This window comes from Pinus tabuliformis, chromosome 5_2, assembly GCF_031772625.1.
Source record: "Pinus tabuliformis cultivar Carrire ecotype Pingquan chromosome 5_2, CPIR1, whole genome shotgun sequence".
NCBI lineage: Eukaryota > Viridiplantae > Streptophyta > Pinopsida > Pinales > Pinaceae > Pinus > Pinus tabuliformis.
In genome coordinates, this window is record NC_142306.1 from 821,879,674 (window position 1) to 821,897,212 (window position 17,539).

Below are 17,539 nucleotides of genomic sequence, written 5' to 3' on the forward strand. Positions count from 1 at the left end.
ATGTAATGGTGAGTCATGCGCCTCAGCATTTCTTTTTCCCTATTAGCCTTTTCCACCAGCTGCTCCAAGTGAACGTTCACTTTCTCTAAAACATACTCCCGGTCCTCATCTCTTTGCTCCATAGGTCTACCTTGTGCTGCCATGATGTGTTGTCGGTTTTCCTTGATCAGTTGCAACTCTATCTCAGCTTGTCGATCCTCAAGTTGTTTGTTCCTCTGCTCCAGATATTTCATATTCCATTTGGCTCTTTCCAAGTCAAGGGACAAGGCTTGAATCTCTGTTTGCTGCTCCTGGATGATCTCTTTAAGCTGTACATTTTGCAGATCTGTATCTGTATCATCATCATGAAGGAGAACGAATTTGGTCTCTCGTTCACCTGATGGCCCCTCATCATGCATTGGCTCCTTACCTCTGTCATGTACCTGTAGTGCTAATGCCGGAAGCGAGGCCCCTTCCACCCCGGGTGGAGATAACACTCGCTTTACTGCTGCAAACAAATGTCTAGCGCCCCTCTGATATGTAACGAATACCGGCACACTGGAGGTCTCATGGTGCTTGTACTGATGAGAAGGTTCCCTTGTCTCAAATCTAGTCTCTGGAGGTCCCTGTGAAGATCGGAAGAAGTCACAGGAGATGAAATCATCCCAAGTGATACCCTGTAGATCAAGCTAATGCACCACCAAAATCTTTATGAGAGCAAAATGATAAACACTGTTAAGTTGCTGCTGAGGGGTTTTATGTTGTATCAAGGTGGTCATACTCTCTATGTTCCAGCAAATGAAATACGGGACGTTCATCATCCGTACCCTGGTGAAATGCATGAGCAACCTGATGTGATAAGCATAAAGACGAGAGAATCATCCCTCACAGCTAAACTATTTCATAATCAATCTCATTAGTGGAGCATATTCATCTTTCAGATATCGGAATGGAAAGACTCTTTTGAGCTGCCTCAAGAAAGTGATTTTAATATATGGCTCATAATGATGCTGATCAATCTTCTACTTATTCTTCCATGGTTCTCCAATGTTCGGTATGCCGTTTGCTAATGAGACACATTCTGGTGTAAGTGTGAAGGTGAAACCAGCTAAAGTAGCCTGATCTCCATGTAAGTGCAGCACGAATAGATGAGCCAGCTCATGATGAAATTGAACACTAGCCACCTTTTGACAAAACTCAAAGCACGACTGATGCTAGAAACACAACATAGCAAAAGGGCAGGCCTGAAATTCTGTAAGGGTGGTCGGTTCTTCTCTAACATGTTTGCCACTTTTGTGAGGCCTCCGGGGAGCCTGTTCTTTCAAGGATGAGTCGCTTTGGGTTTCCATTTCATAGTCCGATACATGCTCAGATGCCATGACTACTGTTTTTCCACTGCCTTAGAGAAAAATATGCTGGTGATAAAACTGTGTTTGGATTGCTTTTGTGATGTGTTGAAATCTGCCACCAAGGGGAAAAATGCAACAAGGGACTGTTAGGAAGGGGAATAATATGAAGGGATTAAGGACTATGAAGAGGAATTTTATTTAGGTATATGTAGGGGGTTTAGGAAATCTTATATGGGGTAGGGTTTGGGGTTTTACGTTTGACAAATGAGCGGAGGGGATAGGGAATAGGAGTTTAGTAATGTTTTAAGATAAAGAAAAATGGGAAAAATGGAATAGGGAAGAAGGGAATGATGGAAAGAAGGAAAAATGAAATGGAGGAGGAACCTTGGCACCAACACAATGAATTTTCAACCCTAACAACAATTGTTTTGATGACTTTAAGTGGTAGGGTTTAATAGTTTTTATTGCAACCATAAGCAGCCATAAACCATCATCATACTAAAACAAAAATGGATGAAACACTGAGAGATCGACCACACCTAGCAAATTCAAGGGATTAAAAGGCAATTTGTTGCAATTCTGAGCAAAATCGGGCTTTTATGTGTATGTGCCGCGCAGCATACCCAGTGTGCCACGCAATTTGTGTGCGCCGTGCAGCATACCCAGTGCGCCACGCAATTTGTGTGCGCTGCGCCCGTGTTATTTAACACTGTGTCGTCACGCCCAGTGCGCCGCACTCCCTCAGTGCACCATGCCACTCTACCTGTGCATTGCGCCTGTCAAAATACCTCCAACTTCATCCAAAACGTGCGCTGGCTCACCAAATTCCTTTGAAATGATTTCTCTCCGACCTTGGCATGTAAAATGACTTTGATTCTTATGAGAAAATCTATATAAAGGCATGGAGTCATGGGTTTGATTTTTGTTTCTTCAAAACTCACTTTGCAATGTTTCATTTTGGCACTTTTTCCACAACTTAATACAACTCTGTATTTCACCTTCTCTTTTTGGATTTTTGACTAAAATGATGAAATTTTTGGCAATTTTTTGCAGGAGTAGCTGTCATGGCATTTGGCAAAGGATGACCAGAACCAGCTTTTCAAGTGCTTCATGTTGGAGAACTTTACATATTTATCATAAACATTAATTTGACGATTTCCTCTTCAAAACAGAGTTTTGAAGAGGAATCACCCTTGAGCATTATGGATGATGAAAATCTGGAGATGAAACTTGTTGAACCTCCCTCTGGCCTGCTAGCATGCTTGAGTACTCGGAAAACATGACTTATGAAACCCTAGACCTATGACTGATATGATTTTTTGCCCATTAAAATACCAAATATTGACTGTCATTTAATGAACTTTGATGAACAGAGCTGAGCCAGCAGGTACAAAGCATGAGGGGTAATGACTGGCAAGACCCTTCCATCCGATTTATGGCATGCCCCTAGCGGAATGCAGCTGAGTGAATGGAGCGAGACACCTAAAAATGAAATGCAGATAGATTTTTGATCTCGGATGGAGGACTGACAAGACCGACTCTAACACTTCATATGATATTAAGCTACACCCTCTTCATTTATTACTTTAATTTTGTACAATTAATTTCTAAAGGATATTATTTCCCTAGTTGTAGTTACATATGTTTCAGGGAAAACTAGTATTCCTAAAGAATGCTAGCCCTCTAGGTTTGGAAGCTACCCTAGAAAGAACAGTTTAAAGCAATTCAATGATTTCTTCTATGTGTAACAGATAAGAGAAAGATAATGGAACCAACATGGAACTTCTGCTTAATCCCTTGCTTGATCTCTATCCTTTGGCAGATCGTGCAACTCCTCCCCATACTTAACACGCTTGGAGAGTACCTGCACAAGTACAACAACAAAGAACCATCAAAGCATCATGATCTATTACAACATAAAAATTATAGAATCAGATATATAATGAACAAATGATAGCATTCACAAATGATAGCATTCACAATTGCACAATCATATGGGAGAAAACTTAAAGAGCTTTATTAATAGAAAGGAGAATTACAACCCAGTTGTCTGATCCAGTGCCATCCTCCTAGATTCAATCCTTCTTCACCTCATGAAATAGCAAGATCACTCCAACAAGAATACAATTCTCTCTCCTCAATGACAAACTATCAGCACTTACTTGCAATTCACAACATTTCAGCCTCCTGATCTCTTGGATTGGAGATCCATTTATAGATGTTTGTAAGGGTGTGAGTCATCCATGGGGTTTGACTAGTGTCATTCCACTTGTTACAACTGGTTCCACAGGAGAAGGGATTGTAGATGGTTTCCTAGATCACTTATTCATCCTTGGGCGAATTCAAAGAGGCAAGTGACACAGGAGAAGTTTCTAGAAGATTCCATGAGCAACCAACTAACAAACTGTCCCGGACATTTGTCCATCCTCACCCATCGCACCCTATAGAAGGCCTAAATAGTATGCATCGCACTTTGCTAGTGGAGCAATCAGTATGGTTCAATTTAGGCAATTTCTGGATGGTTTCTCAGATGGAACTTTTGGGGAATGATGTATTCAGATGACTATGTTCCTTTAGGGTATGAAACAACTCTTTTAGGGGTTGATGAGCCCTAATACATTGACATATAAGTTTGGGGTTGATGTGCCCAAATGTCTATAACATTTTCCCCCTAAAGCATGAGGTTGTAAATATTCATGTTGGGGGAAATGCTTTATCATGAGGATCCGAAGTTTCGAACTGGAAGGTGACCTGCATAAGTTACAATACAATACATCATCATAATATGATTTTCATGATCTAGCTAAGGGAGGCATTCCCATGCTCAGCTTTATAAATTTCATTTCATGTACATAGATGAAATAGTCATCTGCAGATACAGACTCGTGATTCTACAAATATAGAGTAGCAATCCATGGTTAGGATGACCATCTGTGCAAAGCCTTTGTACATTTGATGTTTTTATATCCCTGAATATATCACAGCCTAGATGGATGAAACTAGATCCGGGGTCTTCAAACTCGTTCAATCTTCACTCGATGTACAAGTCAAACCATGTGAAGAGATGTTTTGAAGTCGAACATGGAAAGACATCGCTTGATTACCAGCCAATGATGTGAGCTATTAATAGACACAAGAGGAATCACCGATAATGATAATGATCCTCAAGGTACTACAGTACAATTCACATGGTGTGAATACATGATCCGATGTTGAACACCATGCAAAATCTTTCGGTCGAAGGCCATTGATGTCAACCTGGCGCCAGAAGTGAGAAACTTGCAATTGATGTATGCAAGCTTCAAAGCACTAAAAGGGTTGTTTCTAAGCCAACTTCTTGGATAATGAGCTAATGTCGACAAGAAGCGACTCATCATAGGAGGACCTTGATGTATCCCACATCTACGACATGAAACGAAGCAAATGATTTATGGAGGTGAAAATGAACTGACGACACAAGGTTCAGGAATGGTGGTCATGAAAAAATGAAGGTTGGAGGTATTGCAGTGTATGAGACATTAACTGGATGACTTCTCTTGAATATGTTGGCAACACTAAGATGAATTGGTAGCGTTAACCCCAAAGATGGATGGTATGAAATACTAATGGTATGATGACCGGTGAACGGAATAACCCAACCCAACTCAATCATGGAAATGAAATGAAGGTGTCATGTTCAAGAGTGACTTGCTACCATAAACTCTTCAAGGTTTTTCCCCTTTTTCCCCAGTCATTACTGACCAGTACCTCTTTATTTTTGTCAATATTGAGGATGATAACATATGCTTGTTCTATAATTCACCCTTTGGGCAAACCTGTTGCTATTTAATATTTTAACGAGTCTAGCGACAGTGAAAATTGATCTCATCTAGATGGACAAGTTTGTCACTATTGTTTTAACGAGTTTAAAAAAAAGGATAACTCAGTCCTTTTCATGTTTAAAGAGTTTGAAAATGGACAAAAGGAAAACTCCATAAGTTCTTTTTCATAAAGTAATCCCTCAGCTCCGAAAAAGGATAAAATAATACAAGAGGGATGACGTTTCCAGTACTTTAACGAGCCGCAAAAGACAAGCGCTTGACAATCTTTTCATGTTTAACGAGTCTGAAAAGGGTTTAAAGAGGACTCTATTTTGAGGAACGAGTGGTATCTAAGGTAGCAACTGGTTTCGGCGATGTTGGAACTTCTCAAAACATGTTGATTTATGTGAAGAGGCTAGCTAATAAGACCACTCATTGCAACTATTCCTCAAAAAGGGTAAAACAACCAAGTGAAAGCGTATGATCGACCAACGAGATGGTGGTGATGAGATGAAAACAACCAAGGCTCAAAAGGCTAACAGAATGGCAATCACAAGGGTTAAAAATTGAAAATAGGTTCATTTTTCGACAATCTTGAACCATGGGGAACTATGCTTGGATTCAGTTTCATGTTTACACAAGCTTGAAATGAACAAACTATGCTTAGCTTCAGTTTCTTTTTTTACACAAGCTTAAAACAAAAAAACATATGCTTGAATTGGTTTACATGCCCCAACATGTTGAAAAGGAGAATCTCCTGTAACCAGATGGAAATCACTGCGGTGAAGTAGGACGGTTATCTAACATCAAGATGGTTTCATCCAGATAGACAAAGGTGAATGGTGTGATAGACCAATCATATAACCTACAGGGAAACTTATCTTTACCATTATATGCATGCCCTCCAAGCTTCATTACATTCACTTAAGTAAACTACTCATGGCTATCAGGTGGATGGAATGAAGGTTCTTTTACGAGATCAAGTGAAAGACTCGACTAGGATTTTACGAGATCTAATCATAGACTCGACTTGGAACTTTTCTCCAGAGGTCCTTATTTCATTTTTTAATGAGCTTGACACAAGAAAAGGAAATCTACTCAGGTTCCTTGTTTCATTTTTTGACGAGCTTGACACAAGACAAGGAACTATGCTCATTGGCCTGTTTCATTTTTAACGAGGTTGGCACAAGACAACGAACTATCCTCGAACACCCATGTTTCATTTTTTAACGAGGTTGACACAAGACTAGGAATTATCCTCGGACTCCTTGTTTCATTTTTTTAACGAGATTGAGACAAGACAAGGAATTATCCTTGGAGACCCTTGGTTTCATTTTTTAACAAGGTTGACACAAGACAACGAACTATCCTCAGAGACCCTTGGTTTCATTTTTTAGTGAGGTTGACACAAGACAACGAACTATCCTTGGAGACCCTTGTTAAGAACTCATAAGTGGTCATGAAGGAGAGATATGGTTCCAATGCCCCTAGTACATAATGTACAACATCACTGAATTGATCGTTAGTCAATGTAAGTATGGAACAAGTTGCCACATAATTAACCCGTGGCGGGGATGATACCATTGGTACAAAAGGACCATTTAGGGAAGATGGTTCACTAGGAGCCATATTTGGACAAGGAAATGAAAGTTGGTCAATGGTGACAATCCTGCCTTCATGTGGGAAAAAAATCACTCGAAAGAGTGTTGAAACAATAGCTCCCATGTGATAAACATAGTCACGCCCAAGAAGTAAATTGTAATCTAAAGGTCCTGGGACTACCATCACATTCAGATAAACAGTTTTTCCTCCCAAAGTGATAGGTAACTAAGGAAGGATCCCTAACGGTCGACTAGTTCCTTTGTTAAAGCCCAACAGATTCTGTGTAATAGGCACAAGTGGTGGCGAACCGAGCGCTTGCCAAGAAGTTAAGGAAAGGATACTCACTGATGCACCTTCGTCTATAATAGTGCTAGATATAATCATTTTAAAAACTTTTACTATGATCTAGAAAGGCACATAAGAAGGAAGGTCGGATCCTGCCAGTCGATTCCAATCAAAGGAAGTGACTAGACTACTTGGAGGGGGTACCATAGAAATGGGAGAATTAACCCCTTGAGTTACAAGAACTAGAGGATTTTCCTCCTATCTTGATGGAACAGGCAGATTGCCCCCAAGCTCGTTAGAGTCCAAAGTAACAAAAAGAACTTGAGCAGTATCATTTTCACTCTCTTCGGAAAAGGTTCGATTTGCTGAAGGTGAAATTAGGTCAACTTTTTCCTCAACCTGTTGATTTGGGTCGAGTATAGACTCATTGGATTCACTTTCAGAGAGAGTGGTTTTGACCGACAGTTGATTTTGGTCAGTCGGTTTATCAACTAGTGAAGGATTTAGGGAGAGTTTCTTGTAACCAGATGGAAGTCGCTGCGGTGAAGCAAGATGGTTATCAAACACTTTCTTGGATTCATCCAGATAGGGACAAAGGTGAATGGGGTGATTCCCTTCACATAACCTACATGGAAACTTGACCTTTCCCTTCTGTCCATGAACTTTACTATCACTAGTTGATGGTGTGTTACCAACATGATCTCTAGAGGTTGATGACAGGGAATAGTGTGAACGGGAAGACCATTCTTCCAAGATCAAAGGAATGTAAGGACAATTTCGAAGAAGATGGTCTCCCACACAAAGTTTGAATGGATATTTGACTTTGTGAGGCTTAACAGACAGATTTTCATCAAATGTTGCATTCAAAGAAATGGTAACTTGGTTGCCCCCTTGCTGAATTAGCTTCTTTTTCTTCTTCTTCCCTTTCTTCTTCTTCTTAGCCACCTGGTTACTAGTACCAATACTTTCACTAAGCAAAGAGGAAGACGGGGAGGGAGAAATAAATGAGGAAGAAGGCAAAGGGTTAACTTTAGGATCAACTAGAGGTTGAGTTTGTCTAGTTGGAGGTGTACTCGATTGCGAAGAAATCACAACATTTTGAACTAAGGAGTTTTAAAACAACCATACTGGCAAGCCAATGGTAAATCCAGGAAGGGACAATGTAGCCATATAAGGAGCACCAATATTTTCGAAAGAAGGAAAAAGACTAGGATTCCCATCAAAAGGGATTCCTTGATCAGTGGACTCCGGATTTGTCGCCATATGTTTCAACCTAAGATCAACTAAGGAATAGGGATGTTAGTCGCGGTCAATTAATTTTAGCGACACTTGGACACAACTTTTCTTTTTCAGTTTTAAAGAGTCAAGAAAAAGCTAAAGATGACTCTAGTCGCCTTCAATTTTTAATGAGCCTAAAAGGACAAGTGCTCAGATGGGCCTTTTCTTTTAGAGAGTTGAAAAGGAATGAAAGTGACTACTCTGGAAAATCTAGACAAAGGGATTACCAAACCAATCGCAAAACTGCAATATACACCTTGGTGAGAAATTAAAGAGAAATTACCAAGGACTTATGTACGGCAGTTAATCTTCGTGAATGCTGTGTTCAGTGTATTGCAATCAATAAGGCGACAAACTCAGTTTCCTATGGATAAAGGATTTAAGCCTATTGTGGTCTCCCAATATATACGCGATGGTACGAGGAGCACAAGTCCGTGCTAGAACTTGTCGTATCAAGGAGGAGGAATCACCCAACCTTCAATGAAAATGATAGCCACTAGTTTTAATGACGCCAGAACACGTCACTAGCCTAGACCTCTAGATATGTTGCGTTAAGTTCCAAAGTGTTGTTAGGTTCATTGAAATTCATTTTAAAGTTGATCTTGTTTAGAGTTTGCCTTTCAATGGTTCACTGCGTGATGATGATCTGAAATTCCTAAGATGCAATCTACAATGATAAACAATCTTTGTTTATTTGAGCAATGAAAATCCTAGCTACTAGGGAAAGAAGATAATAGTTCTTTTAAGTAAAGAGCAAAGAGCACACACTAGTGCATTTCCCTAAATCATCTTTTCACACACAAAACATAAAATGCTAAATGCAAATGCATGTATTTGTTTTCGCTTTCCGTAATGTGGAAGATGCAAAAAGGAAAACTAAATGCAGCAAAGCTCTGAAATATTTCACTCAAAATGACATTTTCGACAATTCCTTCTTCAAAAGAGAAAGGAAGACTCAAAATGACACTTTCAATTTTGAATAAAAATTCTTTCGAAACTTTGAATGTAAGCAAATCAAGTCAAATGCATCAAGAAAAGTTCAATCGATTATCAAGGGAAGGAAGAATTTACGACACTTCTCTTTTCGACAAAAGACGACAATTACGACACTTTTTGTACCAAAGCGACAAATCGACTAAAACAACTTTTTGACAAAGTATTATAAATGGGGAAAAAATACACAAAAACATTCATTAATCCTAATGTAATTGAGGCTGATCTAAGTGATGCAAGTAGGGTTCGGTAAAGAGGCATTGTTCATATGCAGCAAAACAACCAAACAAAACTAAAAATAGGTCAAAAACCCTCAATTTCTAGATGGAAAAAGAGTTCAGTCAATCATCGCACCTAGGCTTCACAAAAATTGAGATGCATCGCACTTACTGCACTTGGGAGGTGCTATGCATACTAAGTCACAGTGGAAGACAGTGCGATGGTCCAGGGAGCGCAACTGAAAAGGGTCTTGGCTCAAATGTGGAGCTGTTTTCAATGAATTAAGCTAGGTTTTGATGAAAAATAATTAGCAAAGTGTGATGGAATGTCTTGAGAGGTTACTAAGCTACCAAAAGGGCATCTAGATGTGCTTGCAAGTCAAATGTTTAATTCAAAAACTAAACTAGAGATTGAATGAAGCAGCATTCATCTACTACGCAATTGCAGAGCAAGAGAAATTCGAAAGCTACCTGGATGACTTCAGACTCTGTCTATAGTTTATCAAATTGAACATAAAATAAACAATAAAAACAAACAAACATATGTTCATTCCCCAACAGAGTCGCCAGTATGGTTCAATTTAGGCAATTTCCGGATGGTTTCTCAGATGGGACTTTTGGGGAATGATGTATTCAGATGACTATGTTCCTTTAGGGTATGAAACAACTCTTTTAGGGGTTGATGAGCCCTAATACATGGACATATAAGTTTTGGGTTGATGTGCTCAAATATGTCTATTAATAAAGCAATTCAATGATTTCTTCTATGTGTAACAGATAAGAGAAAGATAATGGAACCAACATGGAACTTCCGCTTAATCCCTTGCTTTATCTCTCTCTCCTTTGGCAGATCCTACAACTCCTCCCTGTACTTAACACGCTTGGAGAGTACCTACACAAGTACGGCAACAAAGAACCGTCAAAGCATTGTGGACTATTACAACATAAATATTACAGAATCAGATATATAATGAACAAATGATAGCATTCACAATTGCACAATCATATGGGAGAAAACTTGAAGAGCTTTATTAATAGAAAGGAGAATTACAACCCAGTTGTCTGATCTAGCGCCATCCTCCCAGCTTCAATCCTTCTTCACCTCATGAAATAGCAAGATCACTCCAAGAAGAATATGATGCTCTCTCCTCAATGACAAACTATCAGCACTTACTTGCAATTCACAACATTTCAGCCTCCTGATCTCTTGGATTGGAGATCCATTTATAGACGTTTGCAACGGTGTGAGTCATCCATGGGGTTTGATTAGTGTCATTCCACTTTTTACAATTGGTTCCACAGGAGAAGGGATTGGACATGGTTTCCTAGATCCCTTATTCATCCTTGGGCGAATTCAGAGAGGCAAGTGGCACAGGAGAAGTTTCTAGAAGATTCCATGAGAAACCAACTAACAAACTATCCCGGACATTTGTCCATCCTCGTCCATCACACCCTATAGAAGGCCTAAACAGTATGCATCACAACATGGAAATTTGCCACTCAGTATGCAACACACTTTGCCAGTGGAGCAGTCAGTATGGTTCAATTTAGGCAATTTTTGGATGGTTTCTCAGATGGAACTTTTGGGGAATGATGTATTCAGATGACTATGTTCCTTTAGGGTATGAAACAACTCTTCTAGGGGTTGATGAGCCCTAATACATCGACATATAAGTTTTGGGTTGATTTGACCAAATATTTCTATAACAACAGAGTGCAAATCTACCAACTTGTCATATTTTTTTTGATGACTTCAATTTTGCTACAAAGAGAATGAGAGAATCCTTGATAGATCAATGAGGATTCTTTGAGCCCTTATTTCTCCTTTCATATATTTTGATAATGCTTGAGCCTAATCTTGAGGAGCTTTGGTGATGGTGCCCATAACATAATCAAAAGCTTCGTTTTACATGGGAATCAAATCTATTCTCTTCTTCCATGCAAGGTAGTTTGATGTCCCAACAATTTTATTGTTCTCCTTGCAAAAAGTAGTCATTTGATTTGTAGAATTAGATATGAATATAAAGTAATTACTTAACAAATGAAGATGCCTCCTTGATGATGATGTATTCTACTAGAGTGTAAGATTTAGAATGAGGGAGGGATGATCTTCCTTCCTCAAAATGACAATGCTTCTTCTTGAAGATGAGAGAGAGATGTTCTTATTTCTTCAAAATGCTTGAGGTGTGATATTTTCTTCAATATGAGGGAGATAACTTTGATTCCTTTGATTATGATGAAGTGCTCTTCTTTCTTCATTTGGATGATGATGTAGAATCTAGGAGGCTTCCCAAGATGCTTCAAATGTGTAAATTCCTTCTTTCTTTGAGATGGAGGTAGGGTCTTTGAGGTATCTTTTCTTCTTCCAAGAGTTCTTCCTTCAAGATGATAATATCTTTGTGATTTTATGATCAAATCTCCTTGATTATATTCCTATTATATTCGGCCCTTATGTATCATTTTTCAGTTGAGTGATATTCAAGCTGCCTTTCCTTGCCTCCTTAGCTCTAATACCATGTCGAGAAATATAGGGAAACTAGATTAGGTGTGATTTCTCTTTAGTTTGAAAATTGCTCGTGGTGTTCTTTACTTCAACTTGTAGTATTTATAATTATATTATTCTTCTTTTGATTATTATAGTGTTCTTATCATCAAACAACTACCAAAACATTAAGATCAATAGAACAAATTGACACAAGATGTAGGTTGCTAGCCAGGACCAAAACCTCTCCTAGAGAGGAGAACCCACAATAAATTCTTCTCTTCTTATAGAAACTTCAAATGACGAATTCCAATACTTTTTAGACCCAAGACTGAGGCCCCTCCAAGACCATGTCAACCTTATGTAGATGATATTTTCTCCCACAAAGTCAACACTAGTCAAACAACTTCAAATTTTAGAATTCGGCCTCTAGTTTAGAAATTCGGCTTTTTCTTCAGGTCAGCAACTTTTTGGCCTCTACTATAGTTTTGATTTTCGTACGTGTGAGTGGTTTTAGGCAAAAATTAAATCCTTTTGGTACTTGCTTGGATTGCATCTTTCCCTTAGGAATTTAGCCTTCAACCTTGATCTTCTAGCTCCAGAATTTTGGCTTCTCTTGTGAGGATTGCAATTCATATTTGTGGTAACCAATTGTGCCCTAGCAGCTTCACATGTGTGAGAGAATAGAGACAAAAAAAGTAGGGGTTTTGTTTCTTCTTCCTTGGATCCTCCTCCTTCTTTTCTTGTCTTCTTGTCTTCCTTCATGTGCTTCAACGAGATTTCTTTCTTATGTTTCCAAATGAGGTCGAATGCTTTCAATATATAACTTTCCTTAGAGCTTGAATAGCCCTAAACATGGTCAAATTCTTCTTTGCAGGCCAACTTTGTCTTGGAGGGATATTTTGACACAGTTTTACTCAAAAAAAAAAAACTTTTGACTTGTTACAAAATGCCCAATAGGGTTTAATACATGTGACAATGACTCTTTTGACATCTTTGATTCTTATGAAAAAACCTAGAAGCACACAATGGGTGCTTTGACCTAGAACAATTTAACCTTAAGCATGAAACCCCATGCTTTATAAAATGACAATAATAGTTTTATTTTTCTTTCACATAAAATATATAAAATCAAGAGTACATAAACTATTAAGAATATCGAACCTAGTTACACAATTCAACAAGTTCATATACCTTCCTTGCATATTCCTGATGCACAAACCACCGCAAATGTTGGATGGGAACTACCTTCATCGTCCAATCTCCCTTGATGTTATCTTCACGAAGGCACTTACGAAGTAGGGATGGTGAGATGGGCCATGAGTTTAAGGTGCATGGAGAGGGGAGAACAGTTGGAGCATGATGACATCGAGGGGTTAGTGCGGCCGTGAAGGCGCAGGAGTGTGGATTATGTGGTGTGACATGTGCACGAATGGTTGGCGGTAGTATGAGGTTGGGGTAACATGGCAAGAGTGTTGGCACACGAGGTGACACACAGTAGCATTTCGCATAGGGTGACGGACGGAAAAATGCAGCCTCAAGGTTGTGCGAGAGGCCTGTGGTGTTGACACATGTTTGACTCTGCATGACCTTTGAGCGTTATTGGTCATGCTCGTTTAGGATAAATATATCTCTCGACCTTCAAATGCATTGATGTTTTCGTCCTCCAATCTCGGAGCGTGCAACTTCCTCCTGCCATTCTAGTTCAGTCTCCTTTTCCATTCTTGTCTGGGTTGGCCCATCATGCCTACTAGCAGCTCGCACCACCTGCTCTCAAGTCTTCCTTACAGCATTCAACAACCTGATCTGTGATGTTGTAGGGCCTGTGGAGGAACATGAACAACCTCTCCATCTTCTCATGGCAACCGTAAGCACTCAAATGTGAGGTAGAACCATGTTGTGGGTGGCTTTAATCTTGTCACCAACACCTTGCATCATCTCCATGGGTGCCATCTAGGCAAAATAGTGTACGCTCTCTCCAACGTTGGGCCTCCATGAGGTAATACAAGCCCTTTCTAATCATCTTGGGGATGAGTCTCATCATATGGGTTTCAAATCAAGGCATTCCTATCAAGTAGTGTCAAGGCCAACTTGGGGACATGTAGGGTCTGTTGGGTGTTATCACCAAAAATTGATCATCTAACCATAATTTACTAGATGGATCGAAGTACACCATGTAAGGCCAATTTTACCATAGTAAAATTGCTTTCATTGTAAGAATTACTTAATAAACCACATTTGTTAAGTTATTTCTGGTTAAACCCATGAAGAATAATTAATTAAATCATTATTTATTTAATTATCTTCGAGGAATAATTAATTAAACCATTGTTTAACTAATATTCCTTCTCATATTTTACCTAGTTATGAGAAATAAATAGACAAATCATTAATTATCTTGTTTTTCTCTAGGAATAATTAATTAATCCCTAATTAGTTATTATTCTTTGTCAAGTTTGACTAAATCCCCTAGGAATGCTTAAATAAATCATTATTTGTTTATTATTCCTTAACCATATTCCTTGAGATGATAAATAAATCATTTATTTATTTATTATTTCTAAATAAAAGTATTTAACCAATTCAAATACTTTTTCCCTCCAACCAAATATAATAAAATATTCCAAATGGTTAGTTCTAGAATTTGGTTAATAATATTTTATTATTTCCCATTATTTGAGAAAAGCCTAATGTTTTGTTATAAATAGGAGGGTTTTACATTCATTCTTCACTTTTGATTATTTTCATTGTTGCACTCACTGTTGTAACTTTGATTATTATCATTGTCACACACCATTTTACTTTTCCATTTGAGTTCTCATTGAGCTCAAACATTTTGTTTGCTGGGTTTTACACATTATAGAGGAGAGAGACTCTACAAAAGCTGAAGACATTGAGGATAGCCAAGAACCCATCCCATAGAGGGGGACTGGTAACATTATTTGTTCCCTTCACAAGTGTCATTTAATAAAATATATTCTTTATACATATAGTTTCCATTGGATTATTGGAGTTATTTGCACTTATTCTTATTCCTTTTTGTTGTTTAACTATTTCTGTTGAATAGATCAGAGCTTTGGCAAGTTTTGTTTCTATCATTTGTTGCAGATCCACACTGTTTAACAACCATATTGATTGTTAGGGTTGTTTGTCATCCATAGTCTAAAGTGGTTTCTTTGCATACACTTTTGAGAACAAAACACAATAACACTAGGTATATCACTAATAATCCTCAATGCCAAACAAGATGAGCTCGACGTTATGGCATTCGAGGGTGCTCTAGGGTGTCCATAAACTGCCAAGATCATCAAAGTCTTGGAATTATGACTAATTTGTTGTCCTTGATGACAACCTACTTGTAGTAGGATACGTATGTGTTGTCCTTGATGGTAACTTACTTGATAAATATATCAACATGATGGTAGCAGGATGAGTATAGATGTGACAAAGAGATAATAAAAATAAATATTAGTTCAGAAACAGAGGAATGATGAAGGTAAAGTTTAAGGAAGTATACACAGGTTCCCTGAAGCTAAGACGCATACATACATGGCATGGTGAAGAAACGTCGCGTATAGTTTCCGCACCAAGGTATTCTAAATACTAGGGATCTTTACCATGCTATTGGTACATAGTAATCAGCACAATAATGTGTTTCCATTATGATACAAGTGTTGTCCTTGCTGGAAACTCACTCACAGGTCAATTCAGTTTTGGTAAAAGGCAACTCAAAGTACAACAGGTATATTTAGAGGTAACAAACCAGTGGTACAGAAGAACAGGAATATGGAACTAAGGTCTATTGATCATAATAAAGAAGGTAAAGGAAAAGGTTGATGTAAAGAAGTTTAAGAAGTATATGCAAGTCCACTTAGTCAAAATAGCGTATACACACTGGTCCACAGAACAAAAAGAGTGTATACGTATACATGCACTCCCACGGGAGGAAAAGCGCGTACATGTTGGGAAACCAAGGTTTTGGTCCGAGGTATTTGATCAAAGGTTTTGGTCCAAGGTATTTGGTCCAAGGTATTTGGTTTGAGGTATTGACCCTAGGTATTGGTCCTAAGTGGTTTTGGTCTGAGGAATCGATAAAGGATCTAAGTATATAAGGAGGATAAGATCAAAGGGCTAAGCACACAAGGAATGAATATCTTATGAAGTGTTAAATAAAAAGAAAATGTGCAAGTCTATGGGTTGCTAAGAAATACTTCTATCTAAAGTATATTTTATGTTGTAGGGGCTATGTTTGTGATTTGATCTGAAATACTTTGTGCACCTTCAATTCAATATTAGATCAGGATCATGAGACCTGAAATGGCTTATTACTGAATGATCTGATATTGGTTGGGCTAGATCTTATTATTCACAGCTATTTTATTATTTAAATATCGTCATTTGGGTTTGTCTGAAGTCCGGAAGTGCAGCGAAGTTATGAAGTAAGTATTTGAAGGTTTGTACGATGGTTTGCTTTGATGAAGGTGTGTATACATGATGGTTCGGCTCTTTCAAGTACAGTATGCAAAAAAAAAGCTCGATGTTCAAGGATGACCGATCTATAATATAGGTGTTGTTGTTTTACTATTGTCTATCAATGAAATCTTCTTGGATCTAAATGTAAAACTGAATGAATAAGGAGTTTGATATCTGATTGACTGATTGTATAACTGAGAAGGGTGATCTTTGTTGCTACCTGTGTAAAGCTCTGTAAATAGAGAGTAGATGGTCAGTATATTGCTGGTTGGTACAGATTTGATTTATAAGTTTAATGTTTCAGTAGTTTTGAAGGTATACACAATTTTGATTACAGGAAGTAGCGTATACACACAGGTTGGGTTCAGTAAAGTAGCGTGTACATTCTGATGCATGATTTTTGAGGTTGCAACTGATTCTTGGGTTCAGCATAGTGTTCTGGTGATAGTGATCAGATTGTTCAGATTAACTAATTATTGGTTGATGCAGTTTGAGTTTCAAAGTTTCTGATGGGTCCAATATGAAAATTTGATGAAAAGAGGCCTTCATGTGTATTATTGTGTACCAGGAGCATCGAGTCTGAAAATTTATGAAACATGGTCCCCTGGAGGAAGAGAGAAGGTCGTAGCCTTCTGTAGGCCAGTGCCTATGTACTAGTAATCACATTGGCTATTACAAGAGCTAGGGGTTACAGCTCCCTTCCAGTAGAAGCTGGAAAATGAGAGAAGGTTGTAGCCTTCTGTAGGTGGGTGCCTACGTACTGGTATGGGTCTGCACCAGTACAAGATTGTAAACAGATTTTTTTATTATTAAAAGAAGATAGAGACGATAGCAGTAGGTGGTTTTCACCCACATTGGGTTTCCACCTTAAATCTTGGTGTTCATGTGTGTTGCTTATGTGTGATGGTTTATTCTGTTTTTACTGCTCTGTTTAATAAGTTATTGATGCACTGGTTAAAGATCAACACATGATAAATTGTCTAAATCACAAGTTTTCTGGGTGTACGTTGGTTTCTCTATTCATAGTTGTGTGTACACGGTAGTTCACTTTACAAAAGTAGCGTATATAAATCTAGTTGA